The sequence below is a fragment of the Loxodonta africana genome, chromosome 25 (assembly GCF_030014295.1).
Source record: "Loxodonta africana isolate mLoxAfr1 chromosome 25, mLoxAfr1.hap2, whole genome shotgun sequence".
Lineage (NCBI taxonomy): Eukaryota > Metazoa > Chordata > Mammalia > Proboscidea > Elephantidae > Loxodonta > Loxodonta africana.
Window position 1 is genome coordinate 1006484 of NC_087366.1, and position 25942 is coordinate 1032425.

The window sequence follows — 25942 nt, forward strand, 5'->3', positions numbered from 1 at the left end:
AGTCCAGTTCCTCAGATTATTTGCTCAGCACAGAGATTGAATAGGTATGATGAAAGGACACAACCCTGACACTCACCTTTCTTTACTGTAAACCACTCAGTCTCCCCATGTTCTGTCTGAACAATTGCCTCTTGATCCATGTACAGGTTCCTGATAACACAATTATGTGTTCTGGAATTCCCATTCTTTACAATGTTATCCATAATTTGTTATGATCCACACAGTCAAATGTCTTTGCATAGCCAGTAAAACACAAGTAAACATCCTTCTGGTATTCTCTGCTTTCAGCCAGGATCCATCTGACATCAGCAATGATATCCCTGGTTCCACTCCCTCTTCTGAATCTCGGTTGAATTTCTTGCAGTTCCCTGTTGTTATACTGATATTCAAATCTATTAATGTCCCGTTTATCTTACCATTAATAAGGACCAGTTATAAAAATATATAAATGGTCACCTAATGGTATTAAAAATATGATATTCAAGTCAGCTATTATAGAGACATCTTTGGTTTAGGGTCTGTCAAAACCAATATGCCTATTGTTCATAGGAGACACCTGTGATATCTCACTGGTTTTAGTCATGCTTGTAGAGCAAATCAAAATTTCACCCAAGCTTCTGTCAGTATTAATTATATAAAATACATATGGGATAGGACGGGTGTATATCATCACCATTATCATCAGCAACAGCACTTTTTTTGCATTATCACTAAATCAGTTAAAATTTGTGTTAACTGGGTTAAAAAAAAAAAACCTGAGTTCGAACTTGTATAATAATTACAGGTGCATGAACCCCTTCTAGAATAAATAAACAATTGACCTAATTAGACAACATCTGGTTTAATTCATGCTCCAGAAATAATCACGACAAATGGGATTACTGTTATTGGTGAAATAGTTAGGTTATATCCTTAGAACTGGGCTTAAACTCTATCCCAGTTGATTGACAATCCACAAGCTTCATTGACTTAAAATGTGGGGATATTTCTCATTTATAATACCTCTTGGGTGTGAGTCAAGTGCAAATCTGCTCTGTATTATCATCTTTTGTACTTCATTTCTGGTTAGCAGCTCTTATGTTAGCCACTATCATGGCAAATGCATAGGAATATGGATGGAACCAGGTAAATGGCATTTAATTCTTCTGTTTGAATGTGGAATCTTTCACTTCACTCATATTCCATTTGCCCAGCAAGTCATATGGCAAATCCTGACGTGAAAGAGAAGAGAAATACCCCGCTAACTCAGGACGCACCAAGGATAACCCTCTCCCTTGTTTCTAGGTATAGTGAATTAATCATATATTTCATATACCATTAGGTCCGTATTTGGCTTCCATATCATGTTCCTATATTAGTCATGGAATCGACTCAAAGGCACTGGGTTGGGATATTAGTCAGAATTTTACTACAATAATGATGCATAAAAGACAACCACAAAATCTTAGTGACAAGTAATAAAAAGTATTTCATGCAACTCTACAGATCAGCTAGGTTTTGAGTTCAGGTTGTTTCCATGCATCTCTTAATTTCCTTGGACAAGTTGAAGGGGCAGCAGACACTTGAGGCATGTTCATCTCATGGTAGAACTTCAAGCTTTCAGAGGAGAAGTCTCTTACAGACTAGGCTGGGAAACACCACACTCACACTCATATCCACATTCCATTAACCAAGTACCATGGCCAAGACTAGTGTCAGTGGGTCAGGAAATATACTCCTCCCATGGAGACAGTGTAGGTCTATGTGTGTGGGGGCAAGCAGGGGAATAATGTCAATATTTGGTGACTAATAATCTAATCTACACAAGTTGCATTCACTCATCCAAGAAATACTTTCTGGACACAAATATTTTTTTCGGATACCAAAGCAGGATGTCAAAGTATATGCATTCTAGTTGTTGTTAGCTGCCATCAAGTTGGTTCCGAGTTATGGTGACTTTATGCATCATAAAATGAAAGATTGCCACGGCCTGTAACATCCTCATGATCTTTGGTATTTTGAGTCCATTGTTGCAGCTATTGGGTTAATCCGTCTCACTGAGGGTTTCCCCATTTTGGTTGGCTCTCTAATTTACCAAACATGGTACCTTTTTCTAGCAATTGGTTTTTCCTGATGACATGTCCAAAGTAAGCAATTTGAAGTCTCACCATCTGTCATGGATTGAACTGTGTCCCCCCCAAAATATCTGTCAACTTGCCTAGGTCATGATTCCCTTGTACGATTCTACGATTGCCTATCATTTTATGATCTGATGTGGTTTCACTAAGTGTTGTACACCCTATCACTATGATGTAATAAGATGGATTAGCAGAAGTTATGTTGATGAAATCTATAAGATCAGGTAGTGTCTTAAGTGAATCTCTTTTGAGATACAAAAGAGAGAAGTGAGAAGAGAGACATAGGGGCCTCATACCACCAAGAAAGGAGTGCTGGAGCAGAGCATGTCCTTTGGGTCTGCACTGAGATGCTCCTAGACCAAGGGAAGATTGATGACAAGGACATTCCTCCAGAGAAGACAGAGAGAGAAAGCCTTCCCCTGGAGCTCACGACCTGAATTTGGACTTGTAGCCTACTAGACAGTGAGAGAATAAATTTTTCTTTGTTAAAGCCATCCTCCTGTGGTATTTCTGATATAGCAGCATTAGATGACTAAGACAGCATCCTAATTTCTAAGGTACATTTTGGTTGTATTTCTTCTAAGACTGAATGAGTAAACATTCATTCTATTGGGAGTCTATGGTATATTGAATATTCTTCATCAATACTGGAGTTTGCATGCATCGATTCTTTTTCTAGTAGTAGATAGACAGAAATAGATACACATAATTACATATATATAGTTAGATGGTGCCTTGCTATCTGAAGAAAAATTTAAAAAGTAGGGTAAAAGGACAAGATAGTAACTGGTTCAGAGATGAAGTCTCTCTATCATTTATAGAAGCAGACTGCTCAAAGCAAATGAACTGGCTAAAGCCCTAAAATAAGAAATGAGTTAGTATCCAAAGAAGAGACCTCAGTAAAATATAGCTGTAATACAATGAAAGAGCCCAGTGAGGTAATAGGAATTGAGGAGCATACAATAAAGGAGGCCAGGTGGAGTTGGGCCTTGAGTTTAATTTTAAAAGCTTTCCATTCAACTTAGGTTTTTGTAAAATTGAATAGAACCTTAATAAAATCTAACATATTTTAAATGGATTATTCCATGTGCTTTATGGTACAAAGATGGGCACAGTAAGACCATTTAGATAGATATTACAAAAGTACAGGTGAGTAAGTATGATGACTTGAACCATCAAGTATGGAAAATAGCAAAAGTAGCAAAGTCCTGAAGACAATGAGGAAATGCTGAATAATGCATTCTTTGAGAGAACAGTGGAGTCAGAGATGTTACTAAAGCTTTGGTTGAATAAAGGCGTCATTTATCGATAGGATGAAGATTGAGCAGGAAAATATCCTGGAAAGCGTAATCAACCTTTAAACTTCAAATATGTCGATTTTGAATACTTAATATATATCCTCATGGAGATATTAACTTGGAAGTTGATATTCAACCATGGATTTCAGGGAAGAGATTCTGTTTGGAGATATAAATTTGGTAGTTGTAAACATAGAGATAGAAATTAAACAATGACATAAACTAGATTTAGTCAAATGAGAAGTCTGTTTATTTAAGTAAGGACACAGCACTGTTCATTTATTACAAAATGTCAGGTATCTGGTAGGGGATGTTACTTATTTTTTAGTACTACTCTAGCTACTATTGGGCCTTTACATACCTACATAAGTTTTAGAATTAATTTGTCATTTTCTTTACAAATTTCGTTGTGATTTTTATTAGATTTGCATAGAATATATAAACAGTATTGGTGGAATTTAGTCTTCTTAACCATTAACTTTCTATATCTCAAGAATTATTGAGATCTACCTTCATGTCAATATTATAATTTTATCCATGAAATCCTTGAGTGGATATGTGTGTTCATGAGTGTAGGAGTGTGTGCATGCATGTATGTGTTCATATACACACGTGTAAGTCTGTTCACAGATATACATTAACAAAATATAATCAATAAAATACCAAAAAGACACTGAATAGAAAATACCTAAACTAGAAAGCTACTGAACCATTAAAATCCAAAGGAAATCGCTGTCATATAATTTTTATGTTTCTTTTATCAAAATATCAAGAAACTTGCAATTCTTATAATTTGTAATGTATTTCAGACACAGGGCATAGTGAGGGTAAGGCATTTCCAGGGGCAATCTCTAAGTTCAGCCTTTCCCTATCCCAAATTTCAAGATGAATAGATGTTGATGAGTGAGCAGAAATGTCTTCCCCCTCTTGTCTGGCTTTCTTATTTGTGACTCCTAAAAGCATTCTGTACCTTGTCTGCTGCACCCTTGGACTTGGACCCTGGGGCATGTGCCCTCCTCTGCCCCCCTTTTGCTATGCTTCTGTTTAGACAATGGAGAATATAAAATAGAACAAAACCATGTGATTAATAATAATCATACAAATTCTAGTTGCATGAGCAAGAACAAGTTACTTAACCTCTCTGAGCCTCAGCTTTGTCATCTGTACAATGGCAGTAGTCACAGTAACAGATTCAATAGAAGTAATCGGTTTTGACGTTGTGAGGATTAAGTAGTTGCCATCCAACTGATTTCATCTCATGGCAAACCCATGTGTGTCAGAGCAGAACTGGACTCTGTAGGGCTTTCAATGGCTGTGACCTTTTGGAGGTAGGTCACTAGGTCTTTCTTCTGAGGTGCCTCTGGGCAGATTGAAACCACAAATATTTTGGTTAACAGCAAAAAGCTTAATAATTTGTGCAACTAGGGACTCCCTGTGAAAGTTAAGTGACTTATTATAAACAAAATATGTAGAACACTGCTTGGTATATTGTAGTTGCTACTTAATTGTTATCAGAAATTGTTATCAATATATCATGAATATTTATGGCATTATCAGTGAAACATTTGATAACAAAAAGAACACAAATATAAAGTTGGACAAGTCTCACTTATGCATATTATTTAATACCATAAATAAAATCCCAGAAAATGAATGCTATCAGTAGATAAAAAGATACTGTATTTTAAACATATATTTGTAATTGCAGAATTTCTAAGATGGCCCTACAATAGGACCAGTACAATAATCCATTCATTAAAAAGTATTAAGTAAGTGCATGTTGTTTGTCAACTGCTGTTTCAGGTCCCATAGAAACAGAAATAAACCATCAGACAAATTCTCTGCCCATCAGAAACTTACATTCCAATGTGCAAATACACAAAAAAATGCATATACAAATAGAGATACAGTAAAATTCAAAGTAATGCTAATGACTACAAAATGAGCAAGGCATTGAAGTAGAATGTTAATTTATAGGTTAAATTAGTTGGTCAGCAAAGTCCTTTCTTAAGAGTGATATCTCAGCAGAGATCTGAATGAAAGGGGAGAGACAACCAACAGGAAAATATGCAAAAAAAAAAAAACAAAAAAAAAACTAGGAGAGAGAACCAACCCCAGTCCAAAGGCCTGGAGGCAATGAAACAAAACAAGGAGGATGCACAGCAGAAATCAAGGGAGAGAGGGGTGCTCTGTAGTGAGATGAGAGATATGTCCAAAAGATTATCATGGCAGCATAAAGGACTTGGATTTATTTAAAATCTTTGAAAAGATTTGATCAGAGAGACATGTCACCTGAGTAATGTTTTGAGAACTTCCCCTGGTTGTTGTCTGATTAAACTCTAGAGGGACAAATTGAAGGTTGGGAGAGCAGTTAGGAGGCCCTTACAGTGTCTGAGCAAGCTGTAATGGCAGCCAGGCCCAGGGTGTTACCAAGGGAGTAACTTAGAAGTGGGCAGATATGGAATCTATTCTGAAGATACAACCAACAGAAAGTGTTGTATATATAAGATCTTAGAGAAAGAGAGAAGTCAATGATGACTCCAAATTAGAGAAAAACCCTGACATCACGTCAGTGGGAGATAAACATTTTTGGTAAAAAATAATACAAATTCCCATAGAACACTAAATAAATACAAACATACTAATTTTTTTTTAATAGTCTAGAAGAGGCAGAAAAAAATCTGTAATATGATAAAATGTATACATAGTTTAAATGGAAAATAAAACACTGTTAATGTTTTCCATCAATGTTACAATCAAACATTAAGGATCAAATACTCAACATTTTTCTTGGAAATCGTAGACCTGGATATCATGGCAAACAACACTGGAACCAAAAATATCTCACCTTTGAAAAGCTAGCAAAAACGAATGGTATTTACGTATGATATAATCAACCTGAAACACTATTAGACTCAACTGAAAAATCATATGAACTAAAAAGAATGCTCAGAAAGTATAATTGGCACCCCATTAATATAGATAAAGTATAACCCTGAAGAGTTATAAATTTTATTTTCTCATAAATAAAAAATGCAACAAAATTTATACATTTCCTAAATCTAAATTATCAATTTAGATTTAGGAAATGTATTTTGTGATATTTATATAAAACATTTTTTCTTTGAACTCCACTTAAACCAAATGAAACCCATTGTTATTGAGTTGATTCCAACTTACAACAACCCTGTAAGAGAGATGTAACTGCTCAGTAGGATATTCTTGCTGTACTTCTTCCAAGACAGATTTTTTCTTCTTTTGGCAGTCCACGGTACATTAAATATTCTTCACTAAAACCATTATTCAAAGGCACCAACTCTTCTCTGGTCTTCCTTACTCCTTGTCCAGCTTTCACACACATATAAGGCAGTTGAAAACACCATGGGCTTGGATCAGGCACTCCGTGGTCCTTAAAGTGACATCTTTGCTTTTTAACACTTTAAGGAAGTCCTTTGCAGCAGATTTGCCTAAAGTAACACGTCATTTGATTTCTTGAATGCTGCTTCGATTGTCATTCCAAGTAAAATTAAATCCTTGACAAGTTCAATATTTTCTCCTTTTATCATGACGTTTCTTACTGGTCTGGTTGTGAGCATTTCTGTTTTCTTTATGTTGAGGTGTAATCTATAATGAAGGCTGTGGTTTTTGATCTTTATCACTAAGTGCTTCAAGTCCTCTTCACTTTCAGTAAGCATGGTCTTGTCATCTGCATATCACAGGTTGTTAATGAGTCTTCCTCTAATCCTGATGCCAAATTCTTCTATACAGTCTGGCTTCTCAGGTTACTTGGTCAGCGTACATATTGATTAAGTATGGTGAAAAGATACAAACCTGATGCACATCTTTCTTAACTTTAAACCATGAAGTATCCCCTTGTTCTGTTGGAATGATTGCCTCTTGATCTATGTCTAAGTTTCTCACGAGCAAAATTAAGTGCTCTAAATTCCCATTCTTTGCTATATTATCCATAATTGGTTATGATCCACACAGTTGAATGTCTTTGCATAGTCAATAAAACACAGGTAAACATCTTTCTGGTATTCTCTGCTTTCAGCCAGGATCCATCTGACATCAGCAATGATATCCCTCATTCCATATCCTTTTCTGAATTCATCTTGAACTTCTGGCAGTTCCCTGTCAATACACTGCTACAGCCACTTGTGAATGATCATCAGCAAAATTTTGCTTGTATGTGATATTAATGATATTGTTCAAGAATTTCTGCATTTGCTTGGACCTCCTTTCTTGGGAATAGGCATATATATTGGCTCTCTTCCAGTTGGTTGGCCAGGTAGCTGTCTTCCAAATTTCTTGGCATAGACAAGTGAGCACCTCCAGTGCTGCATTTGTTTGTTGAAACATCTCAATTGGTACTCTGTCAGTTCCTGGACTGTTGTTTTTTGCCATTCCTTTCAGCATAGCATGGACTTCTTCCTGCAGTACCATTGGATCTTGATCATATGCTACATCCTGAAATGTTGAACATTGACCGATTAGTTTTGGTATAATGACTCTGGGTATTCCTTCCATCTTTCTCTTGATGTTTCCTGAGCTGTTCAATATTTTGCCCATAGAATCCTTCAATATTGCAACTTGCAACTTGAATTTTTCTTCACCTCTTTTGGCTTGAGAAATACTGAGAGTTTTCTTCCCTTTTGATTTTCTAGCTCCAGATCTTTGCACAGTTCATTATAATATTTTATTTTGTCTTCTCAAGCTGCCCTTTGAATCTTCTGTTCAGCTCTTCTACTTCTTAATTTCTTCTATTCCCTTTAGCTACTGGATATTTTAGAGCAAGTTTCGAAGTCTCTTTTGACATCCATTTTGGTTTCTTCTTTCTTTCCTGTCTTTATGATACATATAAACCAAAACCTATTGTCATTGAGTCAATTTTAACAGAGTAGAACTGCCCCATAGGGTTTCCAAGGAGCACCTGGTGGATTCAAACTGCCGACCTTTTGACTGGGAGTCATAGCTCTTAACCACTATGCCACCAGGGTTTCCTATAGCACTCCTCAAATCAACATGAAAGTATAAAAATTAGCAAAATATATGTCAGGAGAGTCCAGTAGAAGATAAGAAGGCACTAATATATTCATGGAAAGTTATCTAATTTCACTAAAAAATAAATTTAAATTAAAATGGCAGTTGGAATTCATCATTTTTCCAAATGGTTTAGCAGATATTGGAAGATTTAAAAATAGTAATAGTAATGGTCCAAGGGAAAGCAGGTGCCCTCAACCATCGTTGCAAATATGGATTGTGAAACTTTGTGATGATATATTTGCAGTTGTTTTCAATATTTATATTTATGCTAGAAATAATCCAAGTTAGGAATTCATAAAATGCAAATAAACAATTTTACATACTTTTCTTCATTACATTTTATAAGAGGATTTTTTGAATCAAAAAAAAAAAAGGAAAGAATTCCCATGACTGTGAATTTCCATCAGTCAGGCATGAGAACATAATGTCTACTTTGAAAGCATGAGGAAAACTTATATTCTAACCTAGAAAAATATCTATCAAATATAGCTAGACAAGAATGCATCAGATGCAGGCAGGGCCAAGATAAGAGAGTAGTCAGATGCTTCCAATAGTCCCTCTTACAACGAACACCTGAAAATACAAGTAAACTGATTATATATATGACAAGCTAGGAGCCCTGAACATCAAAGGCAAAGTTAAGAAATTGGACTTAGCAACAGAGGGAGGGAGATATGGTTCAGAAGCACCAAGAAGTTGCCAGACCTAACTCAGTGGGAACCAGCGCCCCTCATCCCTGATCTGCTGGTGTGACTGCAGAGGGGCTGGCAGTAGCTTTCTGTACACGGTTTCCCCAGCCACAGAGAGCCAGTGGCACAGAGTCTACTCACACCTCCAGAATCAGAGAAGAACAGCGCTCTCTGCATAAGTGCTAGCATTTAATTCACTGCACAGATCAAATACCTCCCCTTTCAAAAGAACTCTCCCGCATTTATCTGATCCCTCACCCCTCTGTCCCAGGCCCCCGAGCTGGCTTCAGTGACATTCGATTTTCCTGGGCCTGAGATAGGTCCTGGCACGCAACCAGAGCCATTGGAGAAGGAACAAATTAACAAACAGGGAAAAAATAATCTGATGGCTCCTCTAAGCTGGAAACTCAGGGCAGAAGCAGCTCCTGTCCAGGCACAAGTGGACCATAGACTTTGAGTGGCTTTCACCCCTGCATAGAACTGTGTGGCCCATTTCAGGAGCTGGGTTCTTGTTACTGTGCAAGGGCATGTGGCCTAAGGTCTGACTTTAACTGTTTCAGCTGTGCAGTGGCGAGGTGGGTTCTTGATGCTTGACACTGCTCTATTAAGCAGGGTCCTCACCTACCCACATCAGGGGCCTGAGGACTGGTGGCTCCACCTATACCACCTAGCCACCCATGTCGGGGGTACAAGGATAAGGGGTGTCTCCCAGTCCTTATAGTTAAAAGTATCGGGTGTCAATGGTATGGCTGCAGAGCCCACCCGCTTGTGCACTCTAGAGAACAGGGATGTGTCTTCCTCACACACACTCAGGGAAAGGTTGTCAGCCCCCTACCTTGCTCAGAGTGTGACCACCTGATGCAACAAGAGACCTATGCATACACCAATCACCACTGCTCCTCAAAGACAGTAGGTGAGAGCCTACACCACACACTTGGTGACCAACTACCTGGAAATCTGAGCCGAATCCTTACAAGAAAACTGAATGGACTTTTAGGCTCGTATATCTGATAACAGCTCTAGCCATCTGGTGACAGGACATTAGAGCTTCAGAGGCTCCATTAATCAAGCCAACTAATTTGAGCAGCTATTTTTTTTTTATTAAGTATTTCAAAACAAAACAAAGCGAGAAGCTAGGACACGGTATGCAAACATACAGAGACAACAGTCAATATCAAATCACATAAAGAAGCAGACAATGATCATGTCAGCAAGCTTCCAAAGCAAAGAATTGAGGAATCTTCCAGACGAAGATATATTCCTAGAATTACGAGAGATAGAATACAAAATATTAATATACAGAACTCTTCAAGATATTAGGAAAGAAAAAAAAATAAAAAAGAGATCAGGCAAAATGCAGAACAAGCCAAGGAACACACAGATAAAGCAGTTGAGGGAATTAAGAAGGTTATTCAAGAGAATAAGGAAAACTTTAATAGGCTTCAAGTATCCTTAGAGAGACAGCAGTCAGAAACTCAGAAGATCAACAATAAAATTTCAGAATTAGACAACTCAGTAGAAAGTCAAAGGAGCAGAATTCAGGAAAGTGAAGTCAGAATTAGTGAGACTGAAAACAAAATACTTGGCACCAATATATTCAAAGAAAAATCAGATAAAAGAATTTTAAGAAATGAAGAAACCCTAAGAATCATGTGGGACTCTATCAAGAGAAATAGCCTATGAGTAATCAGAGTACCAGAACAGGGAGGAAAAACAGAAAATACAGAGAAAATTGTTGAAAATTTGTTGGCAGAAAACCTCCCTGATATCATGAAAGACGAGATATCCATCCAAGATGCTCATCTAACCCCACAGAAGGTAGATCCAAAAGAAAGATATCAAGACATATTATAGTCAATCTTGCCAAAACCAAAGATAAAGAGAATTTTAGGAGCAGCTAGGGATAAACAAAAAGTCACCTGCGAAGGACAGTCAGTAAGACTAATCTCGGACTACTCAGCAGAAACCATGCAGGCAAGAAGGCAATGGGAGGACATATATGAAGACTTAAAGGGAAAATAATTGCCAGCCAAGAATTATATATCCAGCAAAACTGTCTCAGATATGAAGGTGAATTATGGCATTTCCAGATAAACAGAAGTTGAGGGACATTGCCAAAACCAAACCAAAATTACAAGAAATTCTAGAAGAAATCCTCTAGTTAGAAACTCAATAACATCAGATAACAATCCAAGACAAGAACAGAGGACAGGGAAACCAGATATCATCCAAGACAGAGAAATCACAAAACTAAATCAAAGCTAAAATGCTCAGAACAGCGAAACAGACATCATGAAGTAAAAGATGACAACATTAACTCAAAAAAGAAGGACTAAAAGATGTAGTCATAGATCTTTCATATGCAGTATGAAAATAGGGGTAAATATCAAGGTAATCACAAAGGAAAATAACAATCCTGCACATCAAAATAATAATAAAAAAAGAAAAACATGAAGACAGCAAAAACAAAAGCAACGACAATGGAAAAGACGAAAAGACAATACATAAAGAAAAATTACTCAGCACAGAAAATTCAGTGGAAAAAAGAAACTGTCAACAACCAAAAAAAAAGGCATCAAAATGACAGCACTAAACTCATACCTAGACATAATTACGCTGAATGTAAAAGTACTAAATGCACCAATAAAGAGACAGAAAGTGGCAGAATGGATTTAAAAAACATGATCTGCCTATATGTTGCCTACAAGAGACACACCTTAGACATAAAGATACAAACAAACTAAAACTCAAAGGATGGAAAAGAGATACCAAACAAACAACAACCAAAAAAGAGGAGTGGCAATATTAATTTCTAACAAAATAGACTTTAAAGTAAAATCTACCACAAAGGATAAGGAAGGACCCTTTTGTGCACCCAATGACAGGGATCCAAAATACATAAAATGAACTCCAAAAGCACTGAAAACAGAGATGTGCAGCTCTACAATAATAGTAGGAGGCTCCAACACACCACTTTTGGTGAAGGACAGAACACCCAGAAAGAAGCTAAATAAAGACAGTGAAAATCTAAATGCCGCAATCAACCAACTTGATCTCACAGGCACATACAGAACACCCCACCCAACGGCAGACAATCATATTTTCTTTTCCAATGCACATGGAACGTTCTCCAGAATAGACCACATATTAGGTCATAAAGCAAGTCTTAACAGAATCCAAAACATCAAAATATTTCAAAGCATCTTTTCTGACCATAGATCCATAAAAGTAGAAGCCAATAACATAAAGCAAGTGAAAAAAAAATCAAACACACAGAAACTGAACAACACCTTGCTGAAATACTACTGGGTTATAGCAGAAATTAAGGATGGAATAAAGAAATTTGTAGAATCAAATGAGAATGAAAACACTTCCTACCAGGACCTGTGGGACACAGCAAAAGCAGAGCTCAGAGGTCAATTTATAGCAATAAATGCACACATCCAAAAGAAGAAAAGGCCCAAATCAAAGAATTATCCCTACAACTCAAGGAAATAGAAAGAAAGCAGCAAAAGAAGTCCTAGGGTACCAGTAGAAACAAAATAATAAAAATTAGAGCAGAATTAAATAAAATAGAGAAAAGAAAAACAATTGAAAGAGTTAACAAGACGAACGGCTGGTTCTATGAAAAGATCAACAAAATCAATAAACAATTGGCCAAATGAACAAAAGAAAAATAGGAGAGAAAGCAAATAACCCGAATAAGAAATGAGATCGGCAATATTACAACAGACCCACCTGAAATTAAAAGAATCATAACAGAATATTATGAAAAATTGTACTCCAACAAATTTGAAAACCTAGAAAAATTGGATAAATTTCTAGAAACACTACCTACTTAATCTAACACAAACAGATGTAGAACAACTAAATAAACCTATAACAAAAGAAGAAATTGGAAAGATAATTAAAAATTCCCAATAAATAAAAGCCCTGGCCCTGATGACTTCACTGGAGAATTCTACCAAACTTTCAGAGATTTAACACCACTACTACTAAAGGTATTTCAGAACATACACTCCCAATCTCATTCTATGAAGCCAGCATAACTGTCATAACAAAACCAGGTGAAGACACCACAAAAAAAGAAAATTACAAACCAATATTCCTCATGATCTTAGACATAAAAACCCTCAGCAAAATTCTAGCCAACAACATATTGAAAAAGTAATTCACCATGACCAAGTAGGATTCATACTAGGTATGCTGGGATGGTCTAACATTTGAAAAACAATCAATGTAATCCATCATATAAATAAAAGGCAAGAACCACATGATCTTATGGATTGATGCAGAAAAGGCATTTGACAAAGTCCAACACCCATTCATGATAAAGACTCTGAGCAAAATAGGAATAGAAGGAAAATTCCTCCACATAATAAAGGGCATTTATATAAAGCCAACAGCCAACATCCCCCTAAATGGAGCGAGTCTGAAATCATTCCCCTTGAGAACGGGAACCAGACATGGATGCCCTTTATCATCACTTTTATTCAACATTGTTCTGGAGGTCCTGATGTTCTGGAGGTCCTAGCCAGAGCCATTAGTCTAGGAAAAAAAAAAAAAGCATCCAAATTGGTAAGGAAGAAATAAACTATCTCTATTTGCAGATGATATGATTTTATACACAGAAAACCCTAAAGAATCCACAAGAAAACTATTGGAACTAATAGAAGATTTCAGCAAAGTATCAGGACACAAGATAAACATGCAAAAACCAGTTGGATTCCTCTATATGAGCAAAGAGAAAGCCGAAGAGGAAATCATGAAATGAATACCATCTACAATAGCCCCAAGAAGATTAAATACTTGGAACAAATCTAACCAGAGACATAAAAGACCTATACAAAGAAAACTATGAGACACTACTGCAAGAAACCAAAAGAGACCTACATAAGTGAAAAAACATACCTTGTTCTTCAATGGGAAGACTCAAGATTGTGAAAATGTTTATTCTACTCCAAGCTATCTATAGATAAATGCAAGCCTGATCCAAACTCCAATGGCATTTTTTAATGAGATGGAGAAACAAATCACTAAGTTCATATGGAAAGGGAATAGGCCCTAGATAAGTAAAACAGTACTGAAAAATTAGAACAAAGTGGGAGGCCTCACACTACCTGATTTTAGTACATATCATAACACCAGGGTCGTCAAAACAGCCTGGTACTGGCACAACAGCAGGTACATAGACCAACGGAACAGAATTGAGAATTCAGACATAAATTCATCCACGTATGAGCAGCTTGTATTTAACAAAGGCCCAGAGTCCATTAAATGGGGGAAAAGACAGTCTCTTTAACAAATGGTGCTGGAATAACTGGATATCCATTTGAAAAAAAATGAAACAAGACCCATACCTCTCACACCATGCAGAAAAACTAACTCAAAATGGATCAAAGACCTAAATATAAAATCTAAAGTGATAAAGATCATGGAAGAAAAAATAGGAAGAACTCTAGTAGCCCTCAAACATAGCATAAACAGTATACAAAACATTGCCAACAATGCACAAACACTGGAAGGTAAAGTCGATAACTGGGAGCTTCTAAAAACGAAAACTTATCCTCATCCGAAGGCCTCACTAAAAGAGTAAAAAGACTACCTGTAGACTGGGAAAAAAAATTTTGGCTACAACAAATCCGATCAGTGTCTAAATCTTTAAAATCTACAAGATACTGCCAAACTTCAACAACAAAAAGACAAATAAACCAATTAAAAAATGGGCAAAGGGTATGAACAGAAACTTCACCAAATAAGACGTTCAGGCAGCTAACAGCTACTTTAGGAAACGCTCATGATCAATAGCCTTTAGAGAAATGCAAATCAAAACTACAATGAGATACCATCTTACCACAACGAAGCTGGCTCTAATCTAAATAACACAAAATAACAAATGTTGGAGAGGTTGTGGAGAGACTGGAACACTTATACACGGCTGGTGGGAATGTAAAATGGTACAACCACTTAGGAAATCGATTTGGCGTTTCCTTAAAAAGATAGGAGTACCATACGATCCAGCAATCCCACTCCTTGGAATATAGTGTAGAGAAATAAGAGCCCTACAAGAATAGATATATGCACACCCATGTTCACTGCAGCACTGTTACAATAGCAAAGGGATGGAAACAATCAAGGTGCCCATCAATACAAATTATGGTATGTTCACACAATGGAATATGATGCAACAATAGAGAAAAACAATGAATCCATGAAACATCTCATAACATGTAGGAATCTGGAAGGCATTATGTTGATTGAAATTAGTCAGTCGCAGGACAAATATTCCATGAGACCACTATTATAAGAACTCAGGAAAAGGTTTAAACACAGAAGAAAACGTTCTTTGATGCTTACGAGAATGGGGAAGGAGGAAGAGGGATATTCACTAATTACAGAGTAGACAAGAATTATTTTAGGTGAAGGGAAGGACAACACACAATACAGGGGAAGTCAGCACAACTGGACTAATCCAAAAGCTAAGCAGTTTCCTGAATACAACGAAACACTTCGAGGGACAGAGTAGCAAGGGTGGGGGTCTGGCGACCATGGTTCAGGGGACATCTAGGTCAACTGACATAACAAATTGTATTAAGAAAGTATTCCACATCCCACTTTGATGAGTGGTGTCTGGGGTCTTAAAAGTTAGCAAGCGGCCATATAAGATGCATCAATTGATCTCAATCCGCCTGGAGCAAAGGAGAATGAAGAACACCAAAGACTCAAGGAAACATGAGCCCAAGAGACAGAAAGTGCCACTTAAACCAGAGACTCTAACAGCCTGAGACTGAAGAACTAGATGGTGCCCGGTTCCCACCAATGACTGCACTGAAAGGGAACATGACAGAGAATCTCTGATGGAGCAGGAGAAGAGTGGAATGCAGACCTCAAATTCTAGTAAAAAGACCGGGCTAAACGGTCTGACTGAATACTGGAGGGGCTCCAGAGGTCATGGCCCTTGGACTCTCTGTCAGCCCAAAACTAAAACCATTCCGAAGCCACTTCTGCAGACAAAGATTAGACTGGACTATAAGACATAAAATGGAACTGGTGAGGATTGTGCTTCTTAGCTCAAGTAGACACATTGTGACTGTGTGGGTAGAGCCTGTCTGGAGGCGAGATGAGAAGGCAGAGGGGGACAGGAACTGGATGAATGGACACAGGAAATACACAGGGGAGAAAGAAGGAGAGTGCTGTCACATTGTAGGGAGAGCAACCAGGATCACATTAACCATGTCTGTGTAAGTTTTTTGTATGAGAAACTTACTCAAACTGTAAACTTTCACTTAAAGCACAATAAAAAGAATACTTAATATTAAAAAAAAGAATTGTTATCCATACACATTTCCTAAATATTTACTTCTGAAAAACTTCCATATACCATAACTTCCCCATTACCCTCACTCTGTTTATGATTTTTAAACTAAATTTAAAAATTTCAAATTAGAACAATTTTGTATCTTGCTATTATTATTTCACTTAAAGTAAATTTATTGCCAATCATAGCTTTTATAACAAAATATTAATTCTTTTTCCCTTGCAAATAATTCATTTGATTGGACTATATATATATACATTTTTTCTCAATGAGTCCATGTTTCAATTTCTTGTTTATAATTTCTTTTCTTATCCACTCCAAGCCTGTAAATACAATTTACAGAATGTAGTAGCAAGTTTTGATATAAGACCCTGGATTCACTTTGGAAACCCTGGTAACATAGCGGTTAAGAGCTACAGCTACAAACCAAAAGGTTAGCAGTTCAAATCCACCAGGTACTCCTTGGAAACCCTATGGAGCAGCTCTACTCTGTCGTGTAGGGTTGGTAGGAGTCAGAACCCATTCGATGGAAACGGGTTTTAGGGAACTTACTTTATGCTACATAAAAAAAGAAAATATAGCCACCAATTTACATATTATTTAGATCAACAGTTAGGTTATCAAACACTTATCATTTACTAGTCACTGTGCAGGTCATGGTGCCACGAATAGTGATGTTTATGGTGTCCAGATACCAAAATAAAAATGAGTAGTGATGGTGAACATTTAGAAATTTATTTCATCTAATAAAAAGTAAATATTTTTTTTCTGATTTTTGATGCTCTACCCACTATCATCTGATGCCTATAGCCACGTTTTCTTAGCATTAGAAATATTTGTTTTTCTGTGAAAGTAATTTACAAGTGAGAGCAACTTTCGTGAGGAAAGGGGTCATGTGCATCCTCTGAGGGAGGCTGAGGAATACACTCAGCATTGCATAATCCAGTATATTGGCTGATGCCTTATTGTTTTTCTTGGCAATTTTATTGCATACTGACAGAAACAAAACGAATTAAGAGAACAGTTTATTGTGATACACTCAGTGACTATTTTTGAAAGCTGGAAGGATATATTTATTTTTACCTTTCAAATATTTTTGATATGAAAATAAAATGGCAGAAATCTTAATGAAAAGTATAATTTCTGGGATTATATCCTTCTCTTTGGGACTCCTAATTAATTCTATAAAACATGAGAAGAACAAAAGAATTTATTTTGTATTCTCCTGTGTAATTTCCATCTATCCTATATCAGTATTTTTGAAGATTGGGTTACTTCAGAGTTTATGTCTTATTTTGTTAGAAAAAATTTTAAAAACTACCAAATTGTTTTAACATTGGTCTTTACCACTTACACAAATCTAATTCCCCTTCAACATTGAAATTTTACCCTCTGTGTACTTAGCTACATTCCCAAATTTCTCACCGGAATGACAAGATTTTGTTAATTTTAGATGAGTAGAATCACAAACATGAATTTTTGTCTAGAATGTGGGCAATTAGTTATAATATTCTAGTTTATGCTGTAGTATAACACCAGTGATTTAAAAAAATCTCTGTCATAAAACCACAATAGTGGATTTCTGGATCACGCTGTATGTTATCTTGGGATTTGTCCTCCCTCAGGGACACAGGCTGATGGTGCTTCCCTCATTGTGAAGCAACAGCAATTTATGGAAGATGTAAAACCCAAAACCCAGTGCCGTCGAGTCGATTCCGACTCATAGCGACCCTATAGGACAGAGTAGAACTGCCCCATAGAGTTTCCAAGACGTAAAGAACATGGAATTTCACTCACTGGCTCTTAATTCTTGCCATGGGTTACACATGTCACTTGCACTGATGTTGCACAGTCCACACTTAACTTCAAAGAAAAGGGAAGTGCAATCTAAACTTGAGCCAGGAAGGATGAAGATCAGATGACTAACCCACATTCCTAATCAAGTAGTTCACCCTTCTGGGTCCCAACTCCTCTCCAAAGGAGACAACTAAATGTCCCATTCAGTCATGGAATAAGCTCAAAGCCCAGGATCTCTTGGTGATAAGCAGTCACCAATAAGGTCCATCTTTTATCTGATGACCTGTGAATTATCTAAATTTCCCAGTTATCCAAATATCCAGCATGTCTTGGTTGGACAGGGACAGGATATCAGAAATAAACACTGGTATTAGGAAAGAATGAGATACCCACAGGAATCATGGGCCCTCAGAAATTCTGAAATTCCATTAGGCAGACATTTAAAGGCCTACTATATTTCAGATGAGGAATAGTCACTGACAAGGCCACTTTTCTGCCTCCTTGGAGTAGTTTTCTCATTTATTTTTTATAGCATTGCCCCGGGTCTTCTCTCTGAGATATGCTTTTTAAAAGATTCGTATTACCTTATCTGCCGTGACGAAAAACCCAACAAAAAACCCACTGCCATTGAGTCGATTCTGACTCATAGTCACCCTATAGGACAGAGTAGAACTGCCCCATAAAGTTTCCAAGCAGCGCCTGGTAGACTCGAACTGCCAAGCTTTTGGTTAGCAGCTGTAGCACTTAACCACCACACCACCAGGGTTTCCTATCTACCATGATAATTGTGGAATATGCTCTTATGGTTGCTAAAGAGTTTTTTCAACTAACTTTCTGCCCATGGTGATTGGAGTCTGTGATAAAGAGACTACCATTTGACAAATATTTACTGCCTTCTGCTGATCACATGAGGAGCACACTTCTTCACTCCATCACGCATTAACCTAGTTATGTGATAAAGTTTGCTCAATAGCATGTGGCTCAAAGTGTCTGTATACCACTTCCAGGCCTAGAGTTTCAGTGATATTATATTTTCACTTTTCTCTATTCATCATCATGAGAAGAAAATGTCTCCAGTAGGTTGTCTCTTTCAAAAACTTATTTAAGTTTTCTAAGCCCAATTTCCTCATCTAAAAACCAGTTATCAGGAGAAAGATCACTAGCTATTTCAAAAGAGAGAACGAAATTCAGATAAGTACTTCAATAGGAGATGAAGGAATCAAGGAACCAAACAAGGGAAGCTGAATCAACCTAGAGACTCCCATCAGTATGTTGTTCCCAACACCCAGGAAACCGCCAAACAGCAGGACAAGATGGCTTCCAGGACCCCATGGGTGGGGCCCTCATGCAGAACCCAGAACCAAGGTGAGGACCAGCAGACAATATTTGAAACCATGGAGAGTGTGGCTATCTCATTGGAAGTGAAATCATGGCGAGCCATGGTTACTTCCAGAAACTATAGTTGAAGTGGGGAAAGAGAGAAGGAGAAATTTGCTGACTTCTGTCCTATAGCCTTTCTAATCTTCTGACAGTCTTACATTGTGATTTCCTACAAGAAATATGCTGGCAAAGGATCTTGGGAAATGTAGTTCTCCTTGGTATAGAGTCAAATAAAGTCAGTGAAAGTATCTGAAAACCAAGGAGCATTACAAAACATGCTGGCTAGTATGAAAAAATAAAAACCAATCATGTTGAGTCAATTACAACTCATAGCAACCCTATAGGGCAAAGTAGAACTGCCTTGTAGGGTTTTCAAGGAGCAGCTGGTGGATTTGAACTGCCAACCTTTTGGTAAGTGTCAGCTTTTAACCACTGCACCACCAGGACTCCAAGGTAATAATCCAAAAAATAGAGCCTGTCTTATATGGTGTGTGTGAGCATCTTCATATCTAGAGATTTTTTTTTCTTTAAAATCTGCTTTGTTTAATATTTTATAGCTAAACCATCTTTCCTTTTAATTAATATTTGTCTTATGTATCTTTTTGACCTTTTAAATTTCATATATTCTTTGTCTTTATATTTAAATATGCCTCCTTAAAATTTCACTCAAGTAAAATTTTGCTGAAGATAATTAAAAAATGGCCGCAGCAGTACATCAGCAGGAAACTGCCAGAAATTCAAACTGATTCAGAAAAGGATGTGGAAACTAATGGGCTGTGCAGCTACCACAGCCTCCGCCAGACTGAGTCCAGCACAACTAGATGGTGCCCAGCTACCAACATCGACTGTTCTGACAAGGATCACAATAGAGGGTCCAGGACAGAACTGGAGAAAAATGCAGAACAAAACTATAACTTACAAAAAAAGACCATACTTACTGGTCTGACAGAGACTGGAGAAACCTCAAGAGTATGGCCCCTAAGCGTCCTTTTAAATCAGTACTGAAGTCAGTCCTGAGGTTCACCCTTCAGCCAAAGGTTAGACAGACCCATAAAACAAATCAAGACTAAATGGGCACACCAACCCAGGGGCAAGGATGAGAAGGCTGGAGGGAACAGGAAAGCTGAAAATGGGGAACCCAAGGTTGACAAGGGTAGAATGTTGACATGCTGTAGGGTTGGCAACCAATGTCACAAAACAATATGTGTATTTATTGCTTAATGAGATATTAATTTGCTCTGTAAATCTTCATCTAAAGCATAATTTAAAAAAAAGAGAGAAAAATAAAAATATCCACCTGATAGCATTTGGGAATTACTATTATTTCCATCATTGCTATCACATAATAACAAAGACCTGTGCATTGTTAATTATAATTACAACGTTTATTGTGCACTGTCAGGAACAGTACCAAGAACTTTTCATACATTGTTCATTCCATGCCCGTATTAACCCCATGAAGTAGGTGCTATTATCACATCCAGAGTCCTGTGGATAGTAATGGGTAGGAATGTAAACCTAGGTTGAAATTCTTAACCACTGTTACATTAACTTCAGTTCTACTTCTGGCCACGGTGGTTCTGTTTTTGTATATTAATTGATTAAATGTATTGAGGAAGACTGAAACTATAAACCCAGAGAGATAAATATGAATATGTAAGTATATAGCCATGGAAGGATTTCAAAGGACAATGAAATCAGGGTATTATAATGAAGAAAGATCTGGATCATTAGGATGGCAGACCAAAGAGTAAGAAACACCAACTCTTCAGATGAACTGTGTGAGCACTACCCAACTGGCACAATGGTAAGTTCCATCACTTGTCTTGTCAAAGAAGATATGACATACTGAAGCCATATATAGCTGCATTTCTGTATGACTTGATTCTGATCCATTGGGCAGACAACCATGTATAATGACTCTGATCTACAAGAAATATGTGCTGTGTGTACTAGGCTTTGGGTACACAGATATATGTTCCCTTTCTTTTCTTTTTTAAATAAGTTGTGGTTAAATAAATATTAAAATAAAAAAATCCTGATTTAAAAGAAAAAAAATAAAGAAAATGACATGGAAGGAGGGATATAATTGCTGATGTCCAGTGGATCTTGGCGAAAAGCTGAGAATACCAGAAAGATGTTTATTGTTGTTGTTATTAGGTGCAGTGGAGTCGCTTCGAACTCATAGCAATCCTACGCACCTCAGAAAGAAACACTGTCCGGCCCCATGCCATACTTACACTCGTTGTTATGCTTGAGCCCATTGTTGCAGACACTGTGTCAATCCATCTCATTGAGGGTCTTCCTCTTTTAAGCTGACCCTGTACTTTGCCAGGCATGATGTCCTTCTCCAGGGACTGATCTCTTCTGACAACACGGCCAAAGTATGTAAGATGCAGTATCACCATCCTGGCTTCTAAGGAGCATTCTGGCTGTACTACTTCCAAGACAGATTTGTTTGTTCTTTTGGTATATTAAATATTCCTTGCCAACACCACAATTCAAAGACATCAATTCTTCTTCAGTCTTCCTTATTCATTGTCCATCTTTCACATGCATATGAGGCAATTGAAAATACCACTAATGCTTGGAACCTGAAATATATGAAGTATGAATCTAGGAAAAACGGAAATCTTCAAAAACGAAATGGAACACATAAGCATCGATATCCTAGGCATTAGTGAGCTGAAATGGACTGATATTGGCCATTTTTAATTGGATAACACATAGCCTACTATGCCAGAAATGACAACTTGAAGAGGAATGGTGTTACATTTATCGTCAAAAAGAACATTTCAAGGTCTATCCTGAAGTACAGTGCTGTCAGTGATAGGATAATATCCATAGGCCTATAAGGAAGACCAGTTAATACGACTATCATTCAAATTTAGGCAGTAACCACTAAGAACAAAGTTGAAGAAATTGAAGATTTTTTTCAGCTTCTGTAGTCTGAAATTGAGTGAACGTACAATCAGGATGCATTGGTAATTACTGGTGATTGGAATGTGAAAGTTGGAAACAAAGAAGAACAATTGGTAGTTGGAAAATATGGCCTTCTAATTTAATAGAAACAATGCCGGAGATTGAATGATAGAGTTTTGTGAGACCAATGACTTCTTCATTAAAAATACCTTTTTTCACCAACATAAACGGCGACTATGCACATGGACCTCGCCAGATGGAATACACAGTAACCAAAACGACTACATCTACGGAAAGAGACAAAGGAAAAGCTCAATATCATCAGTCAGAACAAGGCCAGGGGCTGACTGTGGAACAGAAAGATTTTTATGTGTTAATTATTGACTAGTCAAAGGCATTTGACTGAGTAGATCATAAGAAATTTTGGATAACATTGCAAAGAGTGGGAATTCCAGGACAGTTAATTTTGCTCATGCGGATTCTCTACATAGACCAAGAGGCAGTAATTGGAACACAACAATGGGACACTGCTTAGTTTGAAATCAGAAAAGATGTGCGTCAGGACTGTATCCTTTCACCACACTTATTCAATCTGTATGCTGAGCAAATGATCTGAGATGGACTATATGAAGAAGGCAGCATCAGCATTAGAGAAAAACTCATTAACAACCTGCAATATGCAGAACACACAGCCTTGCCTGTTGAAAGTAAAGAGGACTTGAAGCACTAAAGACTACAGCCTTCAGTATGAATTACACCTCAAAATAAAGAGAACAAAAATCCTCACAACTGGACCGGTAACCAACATCGTGATAAACGGAGAAAATACTGACGTTGTCAAGGATTTAATTTTACTTTGATCTACAATTAACTCCAATGGAAGCAGCAGTCAAAAAATCAAAGGATGTATTGCATTTGGCAAATTGGCTGCAAAAGCCCTCTTTAAAGTGTTAAAAAGCAAAAATGTCACTTTGAGGACTAAGGTGAACCTGACCCAAGCCATTGTATTTTCAGTTGCCTCTTATGCATGTGAAAGATGGACAATGAGTAAGGAAGACCAAAGAAGAATCGATGCCTTAGAATCACGGTGTTGGTGGAAAATATTGAATATAAAATGGACTGTCAAAAGAATGATCAAATTTGTCTTAGAAGAAGTACAGCAAGAATGCTCCTTAGAAGCGAGGATGGCAATATTTCGTCCCATGTAATTTGGACATATTATAAGGAGGAACCAGTCCCTGGAGAAGGACATCATGCTTGGTGAAGTAGAGGGTCAGCAAAAATGATGGATTAACACAGTGACCCCAATAATGGGCTCAAACAGAGAAATGATAGGTTGGGGCGAAATGGGGCAGTGTTTCATCATGATGCACATAGGGTCGCTCTGAGTAGGAACCGACATGAAGGAACCTAACAACAACAATTTAAAATACTAAAAGATTTTCTCCAGTCTAGATTCTTTGCTTGGAACATTTAGTCTATTTATGTTTGCTGAAAAACTTATGTTTTTCAGCTAATTAGTGTTTTTATTTTAAATTAAAAAAAAACTTTATAATATTCAATGTAGTGATTTTTAGTTACTTATCTTCTCCGTGTCCCCCCTTCATCTCATTCTTGTCTTCTTTGGATTGATTATTTTTTGCATTTCACAATTTCTTTGTATCATTTAAGACAATATGCACTTCACTTCTTTATGTTTAGTGATAATCTAGGACAATGTACCATACACTTAATTAATCAAAAACTAATTTTATTACAACTTCATCTACTCAAACAATAAAAGGTATTATATATTTTAACTCATATCTTCACAGCTATTGCTGTCTAACAAACCACTACGAAACTTGGCGGTTTAAAACAATAAGTTATTATCTCCCCAGGATTCTGGGTTGAGTGGGTTGGTTCTCTGCTGGAATGTCTATTTTGAAGTTGCAAGCAGATACTGGCTGGAGTCATCTGAAAGCCTATTGGGCTGGATGTCCAAGAATACTTCTTCACTCCCATGTCTAGTGCCACAATGCTGCTCCATGGGACCTCTCTCTCCAGCAGACAATTATGGGCTTTTTACGTGACCTACAAGTTCTTGACTGAGTTCTCAGCCACTCTACTTGGTGCCATTCACTGAGAAAGAATTTTCTGCAGATTTCCTGGACCTACTTGAGGAGCTGGGAGGTTAATTTCTAGCTAACTCAGACAGAATTGTGCTGTCCCTTACATTCCCTGGTTTATTCAGAGTTCTTCTGAATCCTCACCTTTAGGGGCCTTGTAGTTTATCTCCTGTTGTCCATGAAACACAGAGCCATGAAAGTTGATACAGCATTGTTTTTTTATTTCCTTTGACTAATATTCTGGTAAAGAAGCTACTTCCTTCTGCCTTATTTTTCTAATTACTGTTTTTATTTGTGTATGTGTGTGTCTGTGGTATATATATGCAGTTCTTTAATGCATGAAAGAAAAACTTAGATCCACATACCTATAATCTCTTTCCAAGTCTGTCTATCTATTCAACTAGCTCTGTGTGTTGGTTATGATACCTCATCTGCCATGTTTCCAGGCACTGAAGTCTCTGTCATGTTATTTTCACATTACTAACTTAAATTTAATCTTGATTATATATATATATTTTTAATTTTAGGAATGCTGTTTTTATAGACAGAATAGCTGTATATCAGAGAAGCTAACTTACCCAAGGTACTTGTTCTTAGTTGACTGATCCCAGACGGCAACGCCTGGCCTTCTCACAGAAAAATCTAAGTGGTTTTTCCTCAACCACATTGTTTTTGATTTTTCACTTCTAGAACATCTTAAAACTTTAATCAAAGCCAAAGTGGTAAGACTTCTCTGTAATATAAAATAATTCTAAACAGATAATAATATTATTTTCAGAACAATGGTTCCAGATTATACGAAGTAGGGAAAGAGAATTATAACCCCTTTTATTCAAATGTAGTTGATATCTTTATTATGGGTTTTAGGTAACACATATATTCACCTAAGCACTACTCCAGTGTGTGTGTGTGTGTGTGTGTGTGTGTGTGTATCCACAAAGCACAGCAGTTTAAAACAACAATTGTTTATTTTGCAAATGAATTTGCAATTTCAGCAGGTTTCATCAGGGACAGCTCATCTCTACTGCGTGCAACATCAGTGGAAGTGGCTCACCTGGGAGCTGAAAGATACACTTGCATGATGCGCCACCAATGACTGAAAAAAATGGCTTTGAATTTGGCTGGGCTCTCAGCTGGGGATGTGCACTAGAAGTCTTGGTTTCTCTCTTTGTCACAGCATGGGGATTCTGTAATTGCACCAACACAATTACTCTTCAGACACTTCTTAAAATAGGGAATGGGGCAGCATATAGTCACTTGCAATTCT